The sequence below is a fragment of the Cataglyphis hispanica genome, chromosome 2, assembly GCF_021464435.1.
Source record: "Cataglyphis hispanica isolate Lineage 1 chromosome 2, ULB_Chis1_1.0, whole genome shotgun sequence".
Lineage (NCBI taxonomy): Eukaryota > Metazoa > Arthropoda > Insecta > Hymenoptera > Formicidae > Cataglyphis > Cataglyphis hispanica.
This window is the reverse complement of record NC_065955.1, coordinates 649601-674671: the sequence shown is the minus strand read 5'-3', so window position 1 is coordinate 674671 and position 25071 is coordinate 649601. Positions and strand designations below refer to the sequence as shown.

Sequence of the window (25071 nt, the reverse complement as noted above, 5' to 3'; positions counted from 1 at the left end):
ATTTATCATGGTGACAAAGAGTTTCGCCGTGGAAATACTGATTTTTATATCCTTTAGGTCGAGTATAGCACAGTTAGAAGAAATATTTCCTATAACTCTACGAGGTTAAAAGGAATATTTCTATTCTCAAGTTCGTTTCTGTACGTGAGTTATAAATCATGCCGTGCGTTTCTTCTCGGTCCTATCCACCGATTTTGTTCTTTATACAGGATGTCTCCGAATAATCGCTCTTTTCTCTTGACATGACAGACACGAAATAAAACTTTCTTAAGAACAATCACATTTAAAAAAATTGCGAGATATTAATCAAGGATCGCGCGGAGAAGAAATCGTGATGAATGTCTAACATTGTCTCGTATTTGGAAAGATACAGAAGAGAAAAAAACAATAACTTTATTTTTCAAAAATAAATAACAATCTCTAATAAAAATAAATTTTACTCAGTTAAATGCTTTTAATTAGTACGATTGAACGTTTTTAATTAAGTGCTTGGGAATAAATTCGCTCTCTTTATATTTTATTGAAAAAACAAAATTTGTATATCTTAATGACATAATTTATGTATGTATATAATATCTTGGAGCCAAATATATCAGTATTTTCGCTAAGATTATATATTTATATATATACATAGAATGTTTTATATTATTGTTGAGCTCGTGGAATTATTAAGATTAACTTGATCGAGATCCCGCGGAAATCTCAGACAATTCTTCCAAATGACGGCAGAGATAGTATCGATCGGATTCAACTCTTTCCCAAAAGTTGCATCTTCTTATATAATTCCTTCAAATGGTTTCCGCAAGTCTCTTATTAGAATAATACGCGGTTTCACAAAGTACAACACTCTTCATGACACTTAACGTTTACGAGTGTATTGTAAGTATGTGTGTAATTTACACGCGTATCACGTCGCATGTTGCGGGACGATCGTCTTGCCAATTTAACATTATTTGTTCCTAGAAAGAGAGAGAAAGACAGAGAGAGAGAGAGCGCGCTTCTTCTTTAAGTAATTTTGCATTCTTAATTATATAATTTTATCATTACGAACTTAATTAGATTCACAATGATTTTTTCATTATAATTTCCATTAAAAACAAGTTGATCACAACTACATATCGGAGAACGTATTGTTAAACAATACAATATTGGCGAGATAATAAAACATGCAAATCTAAAGATCTAATAAATCAATTGAATGTGTCACGCTTCTAGAATGTTCAATTGTACATCAATGTAGTTGATTTGCGAGAAACGTTTCATGAGATAGAATCTAACAGAAAATATAGTAGACCATCATCACAGTACGCAGTTATTAAAATTGTGTAATTGTGTCGCAACGTTTGCAATAGAGAGAGAGAGAGAGAGAGAAATTAAATGAGTTTCTTTATAAAATTAAAAATTATTATAATGTTGCGTTTCTCTCTTTTTTTTTTCTTTATTGACATTTTCAAAAGCCTGTCGTTTTACATCATACAGGTCAGCGCTTTCATAAATTATTTTATTAGAATTATTAGATTTTGCGAAGACTCGATATTGTAATATTCTAAAATTTAACGTTCCACGGAGATGCCCAATTCCATAGATTTCCGATTTCATCAATTCTTCACAGATCCCTGATTCGGCAAGGGCACCCTTCACGGATTCGCGGTTTCCTCGGTAATTCACATCGCCGATTAAATCTAAAACTTCACAAATCCTTGATTTTCCGAATCGATAGCTCGCCTGATGCTTCGTTTCGTAGATTATTGCCTCGGCGGAATTATCGACGCGGACCAAGAACAGAGAAAAAGGAGAGGAAGTATTACGGAAGGCGAGATCGAAGCTTCGAGCCGGCTTTCCTGATATATATATAGTTGCTATCCTTAACTAATTTTAACTTTGAAGGAAATTCCGTGTCCGATCCTTCGCGTAGGAACTGTGGGACCTTAGTCCGCCGACACGGGAACCGTTTCAAACCAACACAGGACTTCTCAGGCTCAATCGGTAATCAAACTAGCCGCGGAAATACAATAATCCACGAAGTGATAAAGTGAATAAACTGAATTAATCGAGAGTCCTCTTTGGTCAAAGTCTGGCTTCGGACAATCGAAAGGTCGGGCTTCGATCGACAGAAAGCTCTTATTTGGTAATATCGTTATAAGTTTTAAGTTGGATAAAACTTTCGAACTTTAAGAATACGACATATAAACTTTTCAATGGAATAATGCCATTAATAAAAAAATAAAAAAAAAAAAAGAAAAAAATATATATTCGAGCGAATAAGAGTGTTGCATTGCATTGTTTACATTTTCCTACATATCCTTCAAGCGTGTAAAGTTACCGATTTCATGTTTGCTACATACAATGTATCGGCGTCATTTATCTACTTCCCATTTTCCGTAACGCGATTTTATATCACTATTATACTAAAGTAATTTTCACACATTGCAACATTATCGATCAACAGATCGTCTATTACGCGTAAACACGCGAAATTCGCGAACCCTAGCCGCGCAAGTTGTCGATGATCGATCGCGAAAACGCAAATGACATCGATGGGACGGAGGCGTATAATAAATTACGTATCGCGCGCAATATCTCGGCTTTACGTATATTTCACGTAATTAGACGAGAGCGATAAAACAAAGGTTTTTATCGTATTAAGCGCGCGCAAAGCGCGCGAAGAACGAACCCGTTTTAATAATCAACGCATGAGGGAAAACAGCGCGCGTTTAATATTAATTAGAAAAATCTCCCTGGAAAAGGGGGCAGATCTTTTTCCTCCCCGAATCAAAGGATATTCTCTCTCTCTCTCTCTCTCTCTCTCTCTCTCTCTCTCCTGCTTTCTTGGCGCAAGGGCCGCAGGTAAAATGCGGATTGAATAAACGGCGGTATAGCAACCGTTTTATACCGGCAATTAACGTTTTATTACCAACACTCGCGCATGCACGCGCGTGCTTTAATGTAAGCGCATTTAACATGAGATGCCCCGATAATACTCGAATAACGCACGCTTGTTACACATACACACATACACGCATATACGTATGCACACATACACCGCGATCCAACGTAATAAAATTTATATTGCGCTCTGACTTTCCTAGCATTTTTTTTTTATATGAAAATTATATCGCTGTAACGTTTGCAGAAATCGCTTGCGCTTATATAAATGACGCGGATAAATGATATACACATGGAAAAACAAGCGGCACCTGCTTGTGTAATGATATTAATCAATATAAACATATACAAATAAAAATGTCATATCGACGCTTATTTTAGACTGATGAGTCTTCCTATTTCAAAGTGCATATTATTATTTCTACGCGCGTACATCTGTTCCCCTCCTGCGAGTTCCTGTCACTCAAAATAAATGATAAGAAAAATATTATATCGAGATCGTGAATTTTTAAAAGAATCTTTATTTTATGATGAATCCGCCTCTCGTGTATTTCACGTATTTTTATAAATACTCTTTAATTTTTATTAATATTTAAAAAAAGACGCAATTTAAACGCAAAATCCTATTGTTTTGATGAAAAAATAACTATCGCGGAAACGGAATTACGCTGCTAGAAGATGACTCGGGCAAGTATTCATTGTTGTATCGCGCGTACGTGCGAAGATAAGGCGACAAGAAAATGTCAGACGATTATTATCTCTCATTTACAAGTTTCAGCTACAACGTGTTGTTGCATAATGCTGATCAATTATATTTATGATCGCGTTCGCGTGAATAACTTCGCGACGATACGCGACGATAATTGTCACGTGTACGGGGATTGTTTACGTTTAATCAAGTCGGTATTTTCATTTTTCTAACACGCGGATGCGCCTCGAAAGAAGCGTGCTCTTAACGAAGACGTTATTACGGCAAGCCTTCGAGACTGATTGCTCCTCGTCAATAGGAGGGCTGACTCCTCCCAAAGACTATAAAAGACAAGCCCGGTCGCGGATCGATCGCCAGTATACAGCCGCGCCTTTTTATTGTCGCGGTGCCGTGCAGAAAACGTGCAGTTGTGCGCAAAAAAAAAAAGCGTCCACATCGGCTTGTCGCATCTGGCTCGCAGCACTGTTGGTGGCTTTTTTAAAGGGTGTGACGCTTGAAGGGTGAGTGTGAATCCGCGTAGAGTAACATTTCGCCGTTATTTGCCGTTCCATTAATACCCGATGTTATTGAAACGAGAAAAATGCGGGAAATGAATTGATGAGTTTTTCGAATAATGGGAATTATTCTACGATATTTTCTGATTTTTCTCTCGTTCCTCTATTTATAACGCTTGACTTGTATTTTAATGAAGCATTGAAAGGACGCAATTCCATGTAATTTTTATATTTAATTCCTGTGTAATTTTTCGGATCAAGTTTCTCGTCTCTTTACATTATGATATAAATTATATTTTATATACAGTTTATAACATAATGAAACGATATTGCGAAAGAGTCGAGATATTTAATTCGGGAATATTATTCCGCCATGGCGCTCTTTAGTTCTGCGGCGAGAGAAAACGTATATGATAATACTGTTGATGGACTTTTATATAAATGTTAACATGCCTGAGGATTTTATATTAAAACCCTTATTATCATCGAGAATAATATTCGAGGAATGAATATAACGAATGAACGTGTAACGATTATAAGTAAGGCAAGTATATATAGGGACAAATGTAAATATCTACGTAAAAATTAATTAATATATAAATATAAAAATAAATATAAAACATTTTACCTATAATATACATATGGAAATTAGCGCACGATAATGAAACGAATATGCACTTTTTCAACTATACGGCGAAATTGATGATGGTTCCTGCGAAACGGGTCTTTCCGGGTCGAAATCGAGAAACAAAGAGAAAAATAATGAAAGTGACGAGAGAGCGCAGTAGCGCCGATGTTTCCGGGGTTACGAATAGTCGGACGATAGTCGACGAATAGCACGACGCGAGAGCCGGAAAACGGGGCTTTAACGAGGTGGCGGGAGGGTGGCGCGCGACCAAGAGGACATGTAAAGGTGTAAGGAACCGTGTGCACAAAAACCTCTGGTATGCGAGCGTGTAACAGTACGAAACAGTGTTCGTGTAACACTGCTGCCGGGCATTGCTGAATAAAATCGTGGAGCCGATGCGGGAGATGCGACGAGATCGGCAAAACCGTTTGATGCAGTTTCCCGAAATCCCGATGAGACTGTCCCCGAATCCAAGGCCTCCCTCCTTCCCTCTCATCCACGATAGCTGCTATCCCAATTAACCCATTTAATTATCCCGCCGCGATTTAATGATATATTTAAAAATTTTGCACGATAACGTGCGATTTCTCACGATAAATATAAGCGATACTTTTATTTAGCGGCTAGGAGAACTCATTGATTTGCTCGTAGCGCGAATAAAAATGTTCTTCGCGGGAACTATACTATAAATTTCTGAAATAATTATTTCCAAGATTACTGATCGTTGATTTACGATAATGTTTACACGACGGAAGAATCTCATTTTACTCATTAATTATGCGTTCACATGATTTATCGTCCGATTATCATGAAAAAACGATTATTCATATGTAACTTGACAAGATCTTGATTTTATATTCATTCAATAGAATGTTCTTGCAGAAAATCCGTTAGGAATTAAAGATGATTATTCAGTAATCCAATCAGATTGTTCATTCCTATTTAATTACGATAATTTTCGCATGCACGCTGCGTCTATAAGGAGTAATATTTATTACATGAGGAAAAGATGCACATTATTTTTGTATTTTCTCTGTCTCTGATGATATGACGCGATGAAACATGAAATATTCTCATTGCGCAGCAATCAACATTGCGATACAATTTTGTAATGAGTTTGGCGATTTTATAATTATTTCGCGATGTAACGAATGCCAATATTTGCAAAACTTTGTATTTTTGTAGAAAAAAAAAAAATCTCTCTCGACAATGAGAGTTTTTCGTAATTCTCCCTTGTCTCTCTTTGTACAGTTAAACAATTAAGACGTACGATTCGCGTGCAACACATCACGTCGAATTTAAACTTTATTTATCTCGATTCCATTTTCGTTATTGCGAAAAATACACGTATCGTATCCGACAGTGAAATATAATTATAGGTGCGCTAAGATAATTGCCTTTCCCTTTAACGGCACATTCCTTGATGAACTCGGAGTTGATTTCTTTTTAGATGAGAATTCTTGACTTCTCATTTGCAAATATATATGTATAGTTCCTTTCATTCTGAACTTGGTTACCTGCTTGAGCTGTTACACTGTAATTTATATATATATATATATATTGGTTTAATTAATTATGATGATATTTAATAATAAAACGTGAAATGTTATATTTGATTTATGAAGAAATCCTCCAAATAATTTTGCCGAGCTAGAATTTATTCTTGATTCATTAACGAATAAGTTACTGAGAAAAAGAATGCAGTGGTTGAGCGTGTTACATGAATAAATTTTCAGAAATAAGATATTTATACATTTCTCTCTCTTGAGTTTTTTAAGAATGCAGGGAATGTACGGACAATTTAAATAGTTTAGAGGGCTAACCACGTTGCATATAATTTTTTTCTTTTTATTGTTTAAAAGATATTAAGATCGCGCCATTATTTTTTTAATAGATTATCTATTCCTTTATTTCTTGCGTGTTGCAGTTTTATATCAAGAAGAGATTATCATGTATCATAATATCAGCTTGAATAAACTTTAAGCTCAGAAATTAAAAAAAAAAAAAATGAAACTTAAATCATTTATCTTAAATTATTTATCTTAAACATTACAACATGTTAGAAGTAATCTAAATTTATTTAAATTTATGTTTCCCGTATCTTTCTCGCGTTTTTTTAATCTACGCGAAAGAGAAAGATAACATGAGAGTGTCTCGTTTCCGGTGGCTCATCCTGTGTAGGGCCACGCATAGCAAAAATATTACAGCTGTATAAATCTTGCGTGTGACTATTCGGACATTCCGTAGTACGCACGCTCGCGTCACTCGTTGCACGAGAAAACGTATTTAGCCGTTAATGAGCAGCTGCAAGTTTTTGTTATAATTAGGTTGTTAGCTCGCTCTTCCGGTATCCTGGTGCGCGAGAGCACTCGCGGATCCGGGATTTCTTTATCAAGCCGCCCGCTCGCGCTCGCGCGCGACGGGAAAAAAGATGCGCGCAGAGTGCATCACGCCGGTGATGCATATGCACGAGCGCGTTTTACCGAGAGAAAGAGAGAGAGAGAGAGGGAGAGAGAATAGTTGATTAGCCCTTTTTCTGACACGCGTCCCGGAAATGTTGCCTTTATTAACCAAGATGAAGAGAAAACTTTCTGGCTCTCACACTACCTTTGTTACAACGAATAATTTCAGTCCTCTCGTCGTGTTGAATTTCGATTTCTTTGTTTTCCTTTTTCGTATCTTCACTCTTGGCATATATTCGTGCATTAATTAAGTCGCGGAAGCATTCATTAAATAATTGTTTATTTATATTATTTAGAGAATAAGGCTGATCGGATTTATATAGATTCTCATAATAATTAAAACTCGAAAGATACATTATTGGTAGAACTAAATATTTCTATCATTTTTCGAATTATTCTGTACGTAGATATAAATTGCATCACGTATGTGCGTTTAAGGAAACTCTTCGTCCTTTCCTCGGATAAACAAATTTATCCGTCAAATCGAGAAAGAGAATGAAAAATAAAGAGAGAGAAAGAGTGAAAAAAAAATTTCTCTCCATCCGAATGTTCTTCCTACACACCTACACTGGCCATGTGTCGGTATCGTTTTCATTCGATTTGAGGTCGATGGAGGACAATACGAGTTTTTCTACGGGAAGTTGATCTCGTATCACTGTTATGGGATCAATGTTAGTTCAACTCGCATTCGCGCATCATAAACATTTTCCTTTCTGTTGCGTCATGTAAATAAGGTCTGACATGGACGGGTGTTGTAGGACACGGAACATCGATATCTCCCCCCCCCCTCCTCTTTCATCTCGTTCTCATATTCATGAGCTATAAAACTGCACCTGGGTTGACCTATAAAAATTGTAGTGTGATCTACGACAGAGGCAGTTGATCTATGAGTTCTCTAGTTTAGTTTCTCTCGACAATTATCGCCGTCGCCTTCTAATTATCTTCAAATTCAAGCACGCGTTATTTAGCCAATTTAAAGTCGTTTTCCTCTTTCATATTTCCTACTCTTTCTTTTTTATAAGCTTTAATTTATTTAAAAAAATTTTAATTTGTTTAAAAGAAACGTTTCTGCCGTTTTCTTTTTTAGTTACTATGTCTATATAAGATATATTTGCAATCATCTTATCTTCTTCATCTCGATAGAGAAAATAATATCGAATACACGACTTTGTTAACATCATTATTTTTACATTTTTATTTATTATAAAATATTGACTGCTTCTCCGATTTGACTTTTTAGCTTAAATCTTTGATAGAGATAAAAGTATATTATTTTATTAGATGAATTTATTTTTATCTGCCACCTGTCGCAAATTATGCGTATCATAATTGTCATATAATTGACACTGTCGTATTATAAATTATTATAGTAAGCTATTTTAAATTTAGAATATATATTTATTAAGTTTATAAATTGTTGATATTTTGATGCGTATCGATATCCTGTCATAAAACATTAATCTCGCATTAATTTTAAATTCTTAAACTTCAACTACAAAAATATTTTAAAATTTTTTGTTGACACATATGAAGCTTTTTATTAATTTACGCGCATTTCTACCTCAAAATTTATAAATAAATCTCTCTCTTCATTATACTTTCGAATGAAGAAAAACGGATCATTCTATTTTCCTTCCTAAACTTTTGAGCTTTTTTATTCTGAGAGTAATGTAAACAACAATGCATTTTCATTTTTATAATTTGATAGGTAGAAGAATATATGAAGAATATTATTACAAATTAATGTAGATATTAATTGACTAGTGAATATCAATTATATGTGTAATAATTTTTATTCAGATAACAATTTTAACTTTCCAATAACTCGCGTTATATTTTTGTGACAAATAAACAATGACGCGAAACAATCTAGAAATATATAATAAATAGGATATCTTAAAACCACCAAGTATTTTTTTAACAATAGATTCTTTTAGACAATTTAGAAAGAAAATTGTCTCTCTGAATAGACGAAAGAATTTATCATTAGAAGTATCTCCGATAGTTTTGGGATATTCTGTATAGAGACGTGTAGATCACACGTTTAAAATTATTGCGTATTAATAATCTAATAACGCCATTACCCGTAGGAGTCCTCGGAGTTGCGTTAATATCGCGAAAATTAACGTACACAAATTTTCGGCCATTGCGCGATCGCATTTGTGCCCCTTTCGAGGGTATATGTGATCGAACTTCCTCTACGCCGCAAGTTCCGCTCGCAGCGATGCCTGGCTTTGCCAGGAGAGCTTGCGCCAGTTCGCAGGCAGCAGAGAGCCGCGCGCCGCGGTACGGAACACTCCGGGACAGGTTCTCGTCGCGCGCCGGCCGCAGTACCGTCCTACGGTTTGTGCAAGAACGACTGTTCTTTCGCTGGTTCCGCACCTGTCATGGTACTCGACTCGTTCGCCGTCTCCACGACGTCCGTCTAAATTTTTTTTTTCCCCCGCGTTTCCTGGCGCGATCGCGCATCTGACTCGCTTCTCGACGACGAGAGATCCTCTCGCTCGTTTTCTCGATCCAGAAACGTTCACGCGCGAGGGGTGTACGATCGATGAACGATTCGTCATAAATTGTGGGACGAAAACGATGTGATCGCGAGGCACTCGATCTCGAAACAGACATGTTTTCCGACGATCCTCAGAAAGATGAACAGAGCGTTCGATAAGAGAGACCCGAAGGGGTCGAACGGTGGCACCGCACGCGATATCACTGAGTGACATTCTTGAGAAGTACGTAGGGGCGATACGAGGTGATTGAGGTGATCGGTACGAGCACAGTAGAAATATGTGAGGATCGTGTTCGTGTGCCTCTGATTTTCTCTGTCGGAATTTCGAAACGTTCCCTTGAAAAGGGACGAGACTCTTCTTACGCAAAGGACCTTGAAAATCCGCGACTAAACACCATTCGCTCCAATCTTTGTGTTAATTATACGAGGCTTTTCGTGTTAATTATCCGAAACTGTACGCGAACCGAATTGCTTTTAATCCTTGTATCCCTATTAGCTTCCTTTTTTATCTGCGTTAATATTTTTACAATTAATGATTTTATTATTTAAGTCGATGCGCGTGTGTCGCAAGATTTAAAGATACTCACAAAATCAGATTTCTTTTTGCAATAAATATTTGGAATTTTTTAATAATTTTTATTAAACTTTTATCTGCGATTATATTTGTCCCTGCATTATAATTAAATCAATTGTTTATCACCAATCTGTCAAACAATATCAGCGATCAAAGGGGAGTTTATTTTTGAAATAATTATTCAAACATTTTAATCTTTTTATCAATTAATTATTAAGATAATTATAATATATCATTATTATAATATATCATTATTTTATATTTTCAGATTGTTGAGGTTTTAGAAATTTTAACACATTTTATTCTCGCGATTTAAAACGCACATTTTAAATTTAAGAGATCCTAAGTACCGAAAGACTTATGTGTGACAATAGAGAAAATACTAAAGTTTCAGCGATCACATACGTTCGCTTTGCTGTGTTTAACGAGGACAATTTCGAGAGTGAAGTCATTGTTTGGACTCGAATGTGATTTGTTTTTGGTTGCGAGGTGAAAATATCAGTGAAAAAAGAAACACGCGTTCTATTCGACAGGAAATGTCAACTACGGTGATACAAGTAACAATAATATAAGCGACGACAATCCAAATAATAAAAAGCTCTACAAGCAACGGCAAATTAAATAAACGATATTAAATAAACGATTGAATGTTATTCTCCTACGAAAAAAAAAAAAAAACCATATAAAACTAACACAATACGAACTTCTGTCTGTGAATTATTAATTGTGAATAAGAGATTAATTTTAAGAGACTAATTTTTGCGAACATGTGTGATCCGCGACGAAGTACGGCGTCCTGCAATGAGATCGGACAAGTCAACGCGGGATTTAAGCGTCGCTAATTATCCTTGGAACTGTCGTACAATTGTCGCTAATTAATCGGCGCGACCCTTCGTGCGTCTCACTTCTGTGCTAGATTCTCTGTGAATTTCACGCTTGCACCGTCGCGAGGTGAGTCAAATCTGCGTAAATATCCTTCGACAACATAACTAAGCTGTGTACACATTTTCCACTTGCTTATACGTAACACTAATCACATAAGATATTCGACAAACACCGTTTGAAATTGCGTCTGAACTTTGAGCTAAGATAAATCGCTCTTGGATCTCTATACAATAATGCAATTTTCGTGATTTTAAATCAATCTTTTCTCTTGATAGAAAAAAGCGATGATAAATGATAGTGAAGAAATAGTTTCTTAAAACTTCATTGTTTTGCAAATTAAAATTTCTAGTGCCAAAAAGATAACAAAACTTCTTTCTCGAGTTATAAGTTCGTTTCAAGTAAAGTTCAATAGAATTTTAAGTTAAAATTTAGTTGCAAAGAATATTAGATATATGATGAAGGAAAATTGGCAGCTTGCAGATTAAATGATGACGTCTCAACAATTTGATCAGAAAAAAATCGATTCCGAATTGGCCAAAAAATCTAACATTAAAACAATATTCGATAGTTTTGGAATATTTTATCTCGAAATATAGATTTAAAACATTTTTCTTGCGTGCTTTCTTTGACTTTGTTCGAATTCAAATGTAAAAGTAAAAAAAATCTTAGTGTTCTTTAGAATTAATTACCGATAATCGCGCGATTTTTCAGCTCTGAGCGTTCATGATCGCATTTAACGTAGAAATTAAATGTTGATTTTATTCCGATTTTACTTTTTTCGCGACCGCTTCTTTCTATTATTGGATTTTGTATATTTCTTGAGAGGAATGTAAATCAACAAATATTTCTTAATATTTTTACGATTTTGTACTTGGGAAAAATTGAAAATAATTATTTCAGAAGATTTATAAATCTCTCTCTCTCTCTCTCTCTCGCGGCAGGATAAATTAAATTCCGCAGATGATGTTTGCGATTACTTCTATCACATATCATTTCCATCACGCTGAATGGAAATATCGTTGATTTTAATCCGCTAATCTTTTTTATATCTTTTTTAATATTATGTTTTAAAAATATTTTTACGCATTTATACGTGGTTCTCATCTTATACGAAGTGAAGCTTTGAAAAATAATATTTTCAAGAGAATCTCCAAAAAACCTTTGAAATCCTTAAAATATCGCTGAAAGAAGAGAGAGAGAGAGAGAGAAAGAGAGAGGGAGAGAGCAGAAATATGTTCATCCCGCGATATAGCATAAATACTGCCGATTTAGCAGCTGGTTGGTATTTTATTTGCATTGCGTTGTTCTCAGGAAAATGCGATATCGTCGCGGTGGAAAAGTTTAAACGGACTGGAATGCACTTTGTTTGTCTATATGCGAGCAGAGGGAAATATTTCTCGTTTAGTAGCCGCGTTTATCAGCCGCCTGCACATTCTCTGTTTGCATAAAGATTGGCTGTTTTTAAATTGATAAATTCATTTTATATTCCACCGTAAATTATTATACTTGTTGTTCTTTAATCGTGTTTATTTTTATATTTTCTGCTATTATTAAATTAATCATTATGAGATAAATAGCAGTTTGTTTGCATACTTATACTTTTCGATTCTAATTATACGATTTTGAAAATTTATATCAATACATATAAACTCACGCATAAAACATCCTATTTTATTTATTTATTATAAATGTAATTACATATGAAAATGAATAGACATATCTTATATTAAATTAAATTAATGCCTGGCATTTTAATAATTCGTGCGATGTTATCTCACACAATAATTAATATACGAAAATAAATTATTATTCATATATCGTCGAAATATAAATTAACGTTTGCTAAGCATTTGTTGTTCTAGAAAGTGTCGTTAATTTATAACAAGAAATTCCGCTCTTCAGCTTTTTAATTATGCCGAATTTTCAATTACGTTCTCGCATATAAACACCGTTATATTCGATTATTTCACCGTTATAAACATATTTGTGCGCGTTGACGGTTTTTGCATACACAGAAAAAAATCTCTCGTGGATTATTATATTCATTTATTCGTTGCAGCTAGCGAGGTAACCTGCCATAAAGTAAAGTAATATTTGTTTTGTATCACACACAATGCGTGTTCCCGCATTTTTTTTGCGGTGGTAGTATGTTTTGCGTATAATTTTACTCTGCTTGCACGAAAGAACTAAACATGAAAGAAACGTAATTTATAATTATTTGACTAAAAGACATATATTCGCCTTTAATTTGGATTATGTAATTTTGAAATTAAAAAAAGAAAAAAAAAATAAATTAAGAGATGCCTTAGAGATAAATTGATCATTTTTCTCTTGTTAGTGTTATGCGGAATTGTAATATCAAGATATAAATAATGTTAATGTGTATAAGTAATTATTTAAATTATGATGTGACACAGATTGTATAAAATTTTTAAATATTTTAATATCGTAAAATTTTTCTCAAGTTTATAATTAAAAAACTGACAAATGTTTTTCAAAGAGTAAAGCATATGGTACAAGACATTATTTTACCGCACCATGCATTTTCATAAAAAAATTAATTTGACAAATACTCTTCAAGAAATTTTAATATTAATATAAATTTTTTCGAGTCTGTCATTTCTCATGTCAATGTATATCTAACAGGCTGATATTAGGCACAAATTATTTTTAAATTTAAATAAGCAGTTTGTTTTTTAAAGAAGAAGCGATTATATTCCTGAACATTTAACTCGATAAAAAATGATTTTTAGATACGTACATATATGTTCTTAAAAAATTTCAGATATATATAAAGATGATATTGGATGAAAATATACTGAAGGCGGGAGGGACGATTATGTTTTAAATTTATTTTAAATCGCTAAAAAATTACTTGTTAAAAATACTGTTTAAATCATAATTCATATTTAAAGAGGAAGCAAAAAGCGGTGTGGGATCAAAATATAGGCAAATATATGAATAAAAGTATTATTTGGATATGTTAACAATTATTTTTGTTAAAAATTATTAGCAATTATTTTTGTTAAAAATTATTTTTCTTAACTCAGCAAGTTAAGAAAAATTTTCTCAGTTGAGAAAAAGAAACAAAAAGATGTTTAGTTTTGTCATGTGTTTGCAACACATACATCCATCCACTTAAGCCGATTCACTTATTTAGGCTTAATATAAGGGGAAAAAAAAAGTGTACAACCTTTTTGAGAGAGAAAGAAAGGCCGCTCTCTCGCAAATTGAGAGTTATTCCATAAATAGTTCATCCCCAAAAGCATCCTGCTCGGACTGTATAAGCTCGTCCCGCCATCCTCGTCGCGATATTGCGCGGTTCGCGAAGTCTCGTTTCGCCGCGTAATATCCGGACTTTATTTTCGTTGCCACTCATTTCGTGCCGAAATGAGGCACGCCGCGGAAATTAAACTCGCGAATAATGAGTTAATTTGAGCTCACGATTAGTTAACTCCACCCGCTACGTAAACGTCTAAACGGCAAGAGTTTCGCGCGCGGAATTGCCTCCAATTTTTCATCCAACCTTCTCCAGGCGGAAACACAAAATAATAAAATGATAGTAAAGATCTATCATTATTCTTTTTCTTAAATTTGCTTCCGACTTTACGCCAATCGGACTGCGAATTTTGTTTACTTGCGCGTATTAATTAGACGATGAGAAATTGTTATTATTATTTTAAAAAAGAGGAAAGGTGATAAAAATCGAGAGAAATTTTTTTATACCATTCGAATGTAATCTGATTATATCCATTTAATTCGTGTAAATTTTTTATTTTTATGGATAGGATAGTTCAATATTATTTAATATAAAAGCTGTCAAAGTACTCGTTGGTGCGATAGAATCTTACGAAGCAAGTACTAATAAGACAATGAAGTATTTCACGCTATAGGAGCCGAGCTCAAGTTCACATGCGTCGAATATTTTGGTACTGCCTTGATTACATATTCTGTGCTTGTGTCAGTTACAAGAATGTGGAATCTTCGCTGAAGCCGCGCGATTCGCGAAACTTGTCGACAGAGTGCATTCCGAAAATTCCGCCTTGTGAAATTTCGCCTGAGCCCTGCTCTTTTCCTTTGTGCTCATTGCGATCAAGAAGAGTTTTAAAAAGAGAGAATTAGAAAGAAAGAGAGAGAGAGAGAGGACAGGAAGAGGAATCGCTATTATGGTACACGCAAGGAGTTAATTAGAGTCCTAAGGTATAATCCTTTGTTCCATTTTAGTTAATAGAGCTACATAGTTGTAACAGAACAAAGAAACAAAGGCGTATAATGTTAACGCGAAACTAATCGCAGAATATCGTGCTTTCGTTGACGTAAAATCGGTATTGTTGTCGGTATTGTTGTTATTGTTGTCGTTGTTACGGTCTGGAATGCGAATGGGATAATTTATTAATATGAATAAATTAAAAATAATTAAATTTATGTGTATAGAAATACACTATGTGGATAAGAAAATAATGCATATATTTATGTTTTTGATAAAGTTACGCGAAAATAATTTTATATTTTAACAAAATGTGTGTATTTAATATTAATAAATCGTATTATTTCGCGAAAAGACAGATTCGAATCTGTCTTAGTTGTAGGTTAAAGATCTTTAATGAAAAACTTTTAAAAACTTAAAAACTTTTCTGCGAGATGTTATCGAGAAATCTTGTAATTTTCAATATTAAGTTTAAATTAAATTCTCTATTAAAGTAAAACTGAAATGAACCGAAATATAAAAGTTTGTTTCTTTCTGATTTACTAAAAATTGCAAAAATTGTTTTTATTATGGAATATTTTTGTAATTAAAGCCCGCAATGAAAATTGACGTTTTTGTAAAGAAGAAAATAGAAAAGAAAATTTAAATTTAATATTCTCCCCTTCCCCCTTTACCCCGCCGAAACATTGGTTCATAAAATATTTTTCGACAGATATTCTATTGAAACATTAAAGATTATAGGAGATTATAAATCTTTAAGGAGTAGGAATTTAAAAATTATTAAACACTTACTCTTTAAGCCAAAAAAGATATCTAAATTTCAAAATTTATATAATAACGTTGAAAAATTAATTTTGACTCCGTTAAAGATTAAGAAAACATAAGTGATTAATTAAGAGAACCGCGAGGGAATTATTAAAAGATGAGAATTAAAACGCTTTCATAAACGCTCTTCCAAACAAGAGTCGATAATCTTCATTTCTGAATTACCCTTTATGCGAGTTATTTTATAGCAGCGAGCATCGCGCGAGAAATAGCCATAAAGATACTTTTACGACACATACGCATCTTTTTGTATACTCCGGATGCGTGCGGATGAGTGAAAGATTAAGAGAAACTACGTAAAATTTGACGCGAAACTATTGTATATAAACTGTTATAAAAAATCGCAGCCTGCTCATCGTACAAAGAGGATTCAATCCAATAACATCATTCAATTTTTGATTCGTGAAGTTGCTCTGTGATTTTGCACCGAGCACTATTCGTAACGTAAATGCTACAATAAAACTGCATAATCATTATTCCGGGGAGGGAAAGAAGCAGGAATTTTACATCGCATTTAAAAATTAATGGTCAGTACGGCATTCGAGAAATTAATTACTCTTTCATTATTTAGAGCCTGTAATGTACTTGCCGCGTACATATCGCGCTTTACGAACGTTCAACACGCGGCGCTTCCGCGAGAAGCAATATTTTTTTACCTGCTTTACAAAAGCGCCAGCCACCTATACCTCGTTAATCACTCGTCTTCTTGCGAGTCAAACAATTCACCTAAGAACGGAGAACGCCGATAATTAATGCCACGGTAGATAAATGTTAAAGAACCGGAAGCACTTACGGATCTCTCGAAATGGATCGGACTCTCCGCACGTGTGTACACATGCCTTTAATTAAAAGTTATCCACTTTCGCGGCGTCGATAAATAATTGTTTACCAAAGTAAACGATGGCCGTACACTTGTTACGCGTTCTTTTTAATTTGCTACTCGCGCTCCGTTACTTTTAATTCGCCGTCGAATTCGTCGATGGAACGAGAGGAGGAGAAATGGGACGGGGAGAAAATGAGAGAACTAATTCCACTTTTAATTTCTTGAGATTTGCTGTGTGGAGGAGGAGGAGGAGGAGGAGGAGGAGGAGAGGGGGGGGGAAGGAGGAGGCTGCAAAATCGATGTGCGATGCAATCTTGCCCCGTTGTATTGAGGACTGGTTGTAATTAAAAGAGATTCCTGGCTTCGCAAACCTGCCGTTTTTTTCGCAATAAAATTGCAGCTGTTTCCGTACACGCGGCCACATCTATCCGTCTAACTTCTGTTCTCATCATACATACAGGCGGTTGCGAAAGAAGCGCGCTGCGTTTCTTTCAATTTATAGTGGATTTAAAACTTGGCGAATATTTTTTTCCCGTCCGAGACGGACTCTCACGCCCGGCTTAATCTCACTCTTTAATCGAAATTTAATAGAAACATTTGAAAAATTTGTCTGAGAATTAATCTATTAAGAGAAATTTGTGACATTTATTCTGCTTGAGCGCTCTCAGAAATAATTTCGTACTTGCATACGTAAGCGTGTGTAAAATCTAATGATACGCAGAATGATGCCCAAACCGCTCCGGCCAGATCTTGAGATTTTATAGGAAATTTAATTCCGAATAAAAGGTTTTCCTATAAACCTTGAGAAATATATGTATATTAATAATGTTTCTCGAAGAAGATAATTTTATCGGGAAACATAAGTTTGGACGATTTATCGCGTTACACGATAAGTCTCGGAGAACAATGATGAATGGCTGGTTAGTCAAAGAGTTCGATACGTCACGGAAAGTCTGCAAATCCGCTTCGTTTGGGACTTTGCGATATTGCGCGGGCACGTTCGGTGAACGTAAATAAACGTGGTGTAAAGCGATAGTTGCTCGTTTCCTCGGCAAGCCAAGTCTACTATTGCGATATGCGGAGACACGCGCGCTCGCATCTTCCTAAAGTCAGAATACGCGAGATCGAGAAATATACTGGTGCATTAGTTGCGCAAGTAATCTCGAGATTTGCGCGTGTATCTTACACTTTCGTAGCGCATCGACACGTGTCGGAGGATATGTGTCAAAGCGCAAAGGATATTACAGTCGCACGAAACGCGGCGGGAATATCTTCTCAGTAATTTGCACGAATTGTATTATTATGTTTATCTCCTTTCAGCTTTATTATCAAAGAGAGAGAGAGAGAGAGAGAGAGAGAGAGAGAGAAGATATGTCGATAATTTTTTTTTTATCATTTATTTTTGTATAAGTTTCAAAATTGAAACTATAATAAAGTCCATTTGAAATTAATCGATAATATAGTCTTGTTATCTCATTGATTGTCCAAAAGTATACTTTGCAGAGAGCCTTTCTTTTTCGATTCTTTATAACTCGAGATCGAGCTTCAGAAAGTTATAAATTCCTTGATATTTTCTGAAGAAAAGTCAACTTCAAGAAATTGGCTATTCGAGAGGGCATCCGATTTAAGGATATTCATAATGTATGTATTTTAAATTTCCATATATTTGATTTTCTTTTTCCGAAATAAATTTGATCTCTCCTCTAATCTCGTGAAATTTCGAAGATGTTTCAAGTAGCGCACATTTTTCGCGCCAAAACTCATTCCGCTAAATCGGAATGGATTTTTCATATTTAATGGAGAGTTATAGAGATTTACAAGTGGCTTGTAATTTTCCGTATCTAATATCTTGACAGGCGAGTTGAATTTCCTTCGAGAATCGATACGGCTCGAATATATACAAATGAACAAACAGACGCGCGGATCTAAATCAATATATCGTCCCCTCTCTTCGCTCGCATTTCGACTTGCCTCGCTACGCGAGACTACACGTGTTTCCTCGTGTACATACACATACACGCGCAAACACATATTTGCATACGCCCGTATTTGTGTGCGCAAGCACGTGAAGTGTGTAGCGCAGGAGCTGTCTGAGGTTTAATTAGAAACATTAATATGGATAAACCCCTACGCCATCGAGAATTTCCAACCCTCCCCACTTCTACCCTCGAAGAATTTGCATGTTGGCCGTCCGCCGACGAACGAAGACACCACCCCCTTCCGTCGTTGCCTTTCCTTCCTTTTCCACAAGGCTCGGATTTAATTTAAAATCCCGTGGATTACGCTGCTAGGACCCAAGCAACATCGGACGTTCTTCATATTGGCTTAACGAAGGAAATGTTGCTGTAGTGTGACTGCGAATTATAGCGACGAAAAAGTAAACCCTCAAATCACGTAATTTGGTAGAAGTAACAATAGTTTGGGAGAAAAAGCGCGCGAAAATATCTTGTATAATTTTCAATAAATTAATAAATTATATTTAATTAAGTTTAATAAATTATATGTCATCAATTATATATATAATATCTATTTAATATATATATATATTTTTTTTTTTTTAAATTACATATATAATTCTTTGTATAATCAATTATATATAAAATATATTATTTATATTACATAATTATATTATATTATATATAATTATATATTATATTTTATATATAGAATCTACCGATTTGTATATAGGAGACAACAAGCTATAAGGACGTTGCACATTTTTATCTCGCTCGTCGGTTCGATCTCGAAAGTGCGATGCAGCTGAGGAGGATTTAATGGAAATTCAAGGATGAGCGGCAATTCGTGTAACACATCGAGTGTAAATTCATCTTAAAAGCCCGCTCGCAAAATCTATACGGGATCGATTCGTCGAAACGCAGGCAAGACAAGGCACGGCGCATCCGTGCGACGTCTAATTGATCCTCGGGGGTAGTTCGTCGCATCTGCGCCGCGTTCGCTCGAGCAATTAACCGGAATCGCGGCGATGCTCGTAAATACGCGCAATTGGACCGTCGCGCGATCGTACAATACGTCAAACGCAAAACTGTCGCGCGATCCAGCCGCGCGCGCTCGATCTCCCGTCCGTCAATGCTCGATCGATTCGCGCCCGTTCGACGAAATCCGCTTATCCGAGAGTTCACCATCGTTGGTAATAATCGCCGGCGATATATCGCGCCTCTCCCCAGCAGGATGTAACTACGGCGCTATCTTCCCGAGATTTATGATGTGCGAGACGTTTATGATGCCCTGGGACTGATGGAAGCTCCCGGGGATAATTTGTAATCGCGGATACGGCAGGCGCATATTGAGGAAACTGTTATACGGGTGTCTTGCATCTACGGATTTTCTTCTCGATCAATTTCATTCAATATTTCTATTCCAACAATATTCAGAATCTTTTTATTCATTCAACGATCAAACGTATAATAAAATTTTCTGCAGATCGAGCTCTACGAATGCAAGAAGCAGCATCTTCCTTTAATTCTTCTTACTTCAATTTCAAGAGTTCTATTTGCTCTAATGGAAGATTTTGTCAAGCTTTAATTACTAAAATAATTAATATTTGTACGTTATGACTCTCTCTAATAACCTGAAAATAATTAATGTTGGACATCAAGAAATGGTGTAAGAAAGGCGATGTTTTACCGATTTTTTATCGAGGGAAAATATTAGATTTCACTGACATGATTATTTTGGCAAGATGCCCGTCCCATGAAAGATTTATCCCATGGAATAAATGCTTTCGCTTGATCTGCAGGTAGATATCAGACAGACATATAAAAATTTATAGACGGTCGCAAAGAGAAAGAGATAATCTTACGAATGCAGAATATGATTTCGCGTTCTATTCTTTCAGTTTTATACGACTTTTTAAAATATTCCAATATTTTCGACAAATACATTTTCTTTTCCATAACGACAAGGAAATGCAACGAAAAAGAGAGAGAAATATATATATATATATATACATATATAAAGAGCTCATTCTCTCTCCATGTATCGAGTGATCCAGCGGGATAACAATGAGTCCAGACGAGAGTAGAGATAACAATTCGACAGGACTTCACGGATCCGCTTAATGATTGGCTGCACTTATCTGACCTGATTTCTCAAATCGAGAGTGTACTCGAGGCAATCGTATTCTTTCGATAACGCAGACGGCGCTCGAGCGTCGCTGCAATCGTGGCAATCAATCAGATTACTCTCTTTTCGTCTGCCAATTGTAAATCGCGTCGGATTCCGCAATTTTGAAAAGCACTACTTACAAATCACTTACGCAAATAAGCTATTAATTGTATCAAATTCTCTCGCATTCTTATATCGTTTTTTTTTTATTATATCTACAGATCTTTCAACTATTTAGATTTTTAAGTATTAATATAGTAATATAGCATATAAAGAATATAATTAATCAAACTTTAAATTTGCCTCTAAATTATCGATATTCCTTGAAAAAATCTCATCCAATTAATTATTAAGATTTTTAAATGTCTAGATGGACGCTCAGGTGTTTTAAGCACCACGTTTCAAAGTTTTAACACAGTCTACAGCTGTTGTGACGCGGTGACAGCTAACGAGCTTCGGAGTAACTCCCGGCCGGACTGCCGAGACTTTCGCGTCTCTTTCCGCGACAAGACAAACACGGCGAAAATAAGTCTAGCGTATCGGAGCGCGTTGTGCCTCTGAGAGAGAAATCAGGGAAAAGGATCTCTCGCAAACTGTCATACAATCGTGGCAATCAATCGCGTTCCCTCTTTGTGCAATCAGAGCGCGCTTCATGCCCGGCTTACTTGGATACCGTTTCTTCTTTCCGTCAACGTGTCCTCGCGATCTCGCGACGGTATCGGTCTCGAGATTTCCTGATCTAGGCTGGCTGAAACAGTGTTGCGGTCGGGACGTGCCAAAAATGCGAATCAACGATAGGTACTTCTATTCGAAAACCCATCGCGATCTGAGAGAAAAAGAGAGAGAGAGAGAGAGAAAAGTTTCACTGTAAAAGAATGGTCATCCGATCAAAACTAATCTACTCCTGCTTTTGCGGGATGGAAAATTATCTCCAGGATTTTGCTTGTCAGAGGAGAATCGAGACGCGCTTTATCTCTACTGGAATTTGTCCAGGTCATCTTTAGAAGGGAAGTTCTCGGACTTTTCGGCTTCACACACTCCTTCCTCGTGATATTTAAAGTTTCTGTGCTCCTGTCTCTCCGGCCTTTATGATAAAAGATCGACTTGCACGAAGTCGATTTTAAAGAAGTTTATCTTACTTTACGAATAAATTAACAAGATATATCCGGAGATCTTGAAATTTTATAAGGTTATAAAAATTACGAAACTTTTTGAAACACCGACTTTGGAAATATATATTGATGAAAAATATTTTCCCAAAAAGATCGAAAAATAATTATGATCTTGCAAAAGAAACAAAAACGGATTCAATATAGCGATTTACTTGATGCATCGCTCGACTGCATTCGCTTTCCCATTGTGTTCCAGTAATTCTTCTTCCCAACTCTTGTGTTTATACGCATTCGGATAACCGCAAACAGCGGCGTTAATTTACCAAATTCCGGCTAGACAATGGGCAGCTCGTTTAGGATTATGTGGCAAGAACAATAGCACTTAGTCGACGATGAGGCTGGAAGCAGCTTGTCTGTTAAGTTATATTATTGTACAGTATACATATATATGAGTTGTGAAACATCTTCTAAATGCGTATTTATGCGAGAGCCTTGTAAAGTGTAATTATGCGTATATTTAAATCTATTAAATATTTATTAAATATTTTCTTATATTTTGTATAATAATTCACTAAACACGTCTTATATATTAGAGAGAAAAAGAGAGATTGAACTATAATATATATATATATATATATATATATATATATATATATATATATATATATATTATTTTTATTTAATTATTTAGCCTACTTTTAACTAGATTATTATGCAAAACATTCAGATCAATTAGAAGATCGATAATCGTAGCTAAATAATATTAATAATAACATAATTGAATGCCACATTTTATTAAACAAATTAATAAACAACATTATACGCGTTTTATATATATATCTGGTACATTATGGGCGATCCAAATAAATATCCGAGTACGATAAGAAAGAGAAATTTGCACTTGATTTTCACATCGCGTTTTTAAACATGTATGTAGCTACCGCTATTGTTCGATGCAAAGAAAATAAAAAAAGTCGCCTTATCTCTCGCGTAGAAATCATCTTTACCGCGACCGCCCTTTATTATCCGGCCATAAACGGTACTCGCGTACGCTGTTATTACTGATACTGTTTGCATAAGTGCGACATTTTGAATGTATAGTTCGCGAGCCGCGAGCTACAACATCGTAATCTCGTTGTCGGCCGCATTCAAAACTCCGCGGGCATTTCCCTTCATTTCAGCTCGCGCTGAAATGCACTTTTGATAAGAGTTCAAAGCCCGCCCTCCCGCCTTCTCCCTCAACCACGTGAAAGGCAGACGTCGTCGATCCAAGCGAGTCCAATCGGTCGCTCGTGCGAACTAAATGGAAAGCCAACCTCGAGTGCTACCATTCGCGACAATTGCGGGGATTTACTTCGAATGCACGATTTTTCGATGCATTTTGATGTTTATAAGCGCCACTCGCATACCTCGTTGATGTAATTTAGAATTATAATGAGAAATGGCGCGAATGTATCGCTTATTTGTATAAAGAGGATAGAACGGTGGAAGAGTATTCAAAGATTCGTCGAAAAGTTGACGAGAAGAAAAGCTCTGGCATTCGCGGAATTTGAATAAATTTCGCAGATTTTGCTACTTTTGTGCTTCTGAAAGTCGCGCGCGATTCTCAAAAGTAGGTATAGATTCGCGAAAGAGACTGAGAGAGCTCTCGCGTGATCATGGAAGCGTGGAATTAAGAATTCCTGAAATACAGCACTTGCCGTGCGCTGCGTCGAGGATTTATGAAAGCAAGCACCGCAAGGATTCAAGGATCCGTGGAATGAAGGCACCGCGAAACCAAAGATTTATGGATGAACCGCTTTACGCAGCTGCATTTTTCTCGTTTCGCGCGAATGTGATTTACTCGACGGTCTTGCGAGAAGTCATTAGAGCCGCGCACAACCAACGGCGGAATCGTCCACGCGGAACGAAATAAGGAAAATAAAAGCTAGTTCTTCCTCTTTCCCTCGTTCTTTTTTAGTTGGCGTTAGGAAAATGCGCGTTCCGCCCCAGAAAACTTTATAAACAGCGAAGCGAGATTTAATTATATCGCCGATCACACAGATGGCCGAAGGCAACAATTAATTCTCCGATCGGCGGCATCACTTTTTGTTTACCTGATTCTCTTTTTAACAATCAGCTTTATTAAAAAAATTCGTTTGTATTCGTAACGCGGCAATTAAAAGCGGATTCCAGCTCAAGTGTACGAGTAGAAATAATCACGAACGATCGGTAAATGTGTTAAAAGAACGTTATTTAATTAGTAATTTTATCAACGATTATTTTACATACAAAATTTTATAAAGAATTATTTTAGAAAGACAAAAGATATTAACGTCATTTTTCGTTTGTTTGTGATTCGTTTTGAATCCATATCTAATTTTGTACTTGCTGTTGTCTCGTCAAATTACACAATATATAATTACATTATATTAATTTTATCAATTTCATACAATATTTAGTAAATGATTTTTTACTGTTATTATGAAAATATATATATATATATAGTTATTTATAACGAATTGTACAAATATTTTCATGATTTTATATATATATATATATTTTTTTTTTTTCAACTTCTTTCAAAGAAGATCTAATGAGAATATCCGCTGTGTCAATGTGAATAAAAGTTTACATAAATGTGAATAAATGTTCGCATACGTGTCAAATCATATTTTTCTAATCAACTGTTAATCAACATCTGATCTCACTTTCATTTTATAGCCCATTTTATTTTCTCCCCTTCAATTTCTTCGTCACTCTCGCATAGAGAGAGACGGAGATACCGTTATTAAAATCTTCTCACCATCGATGGAATTTCAATAACGACTGTCAAAGCAGCCGTCACGTCGACCG

General features: G+C 35.5%; 1 protein-coding gene across 1 annotated transcript in view; it reads left to right on the top strand.

Annotated features, from left to right (window-relative positions):
- Window positions 1-10527: 10527 nt before the first annotated feature.
- The window catches only part of LOC126857610 (cysteine-rich secretory protein 1-like), a 44672-nt gene continuing 30128 nt past the window's right edge, over window positions 10528-25071 (top strand). Inside the window, exon 1 of the mRNA XM_050607239.1 lies at window positions 10528-11210. The gene's annotated coding sequence lies outside the window, so the exon portion shown is untranslated. The remainder of the gene's footprint in view (window positions 11211-25071) is intronic.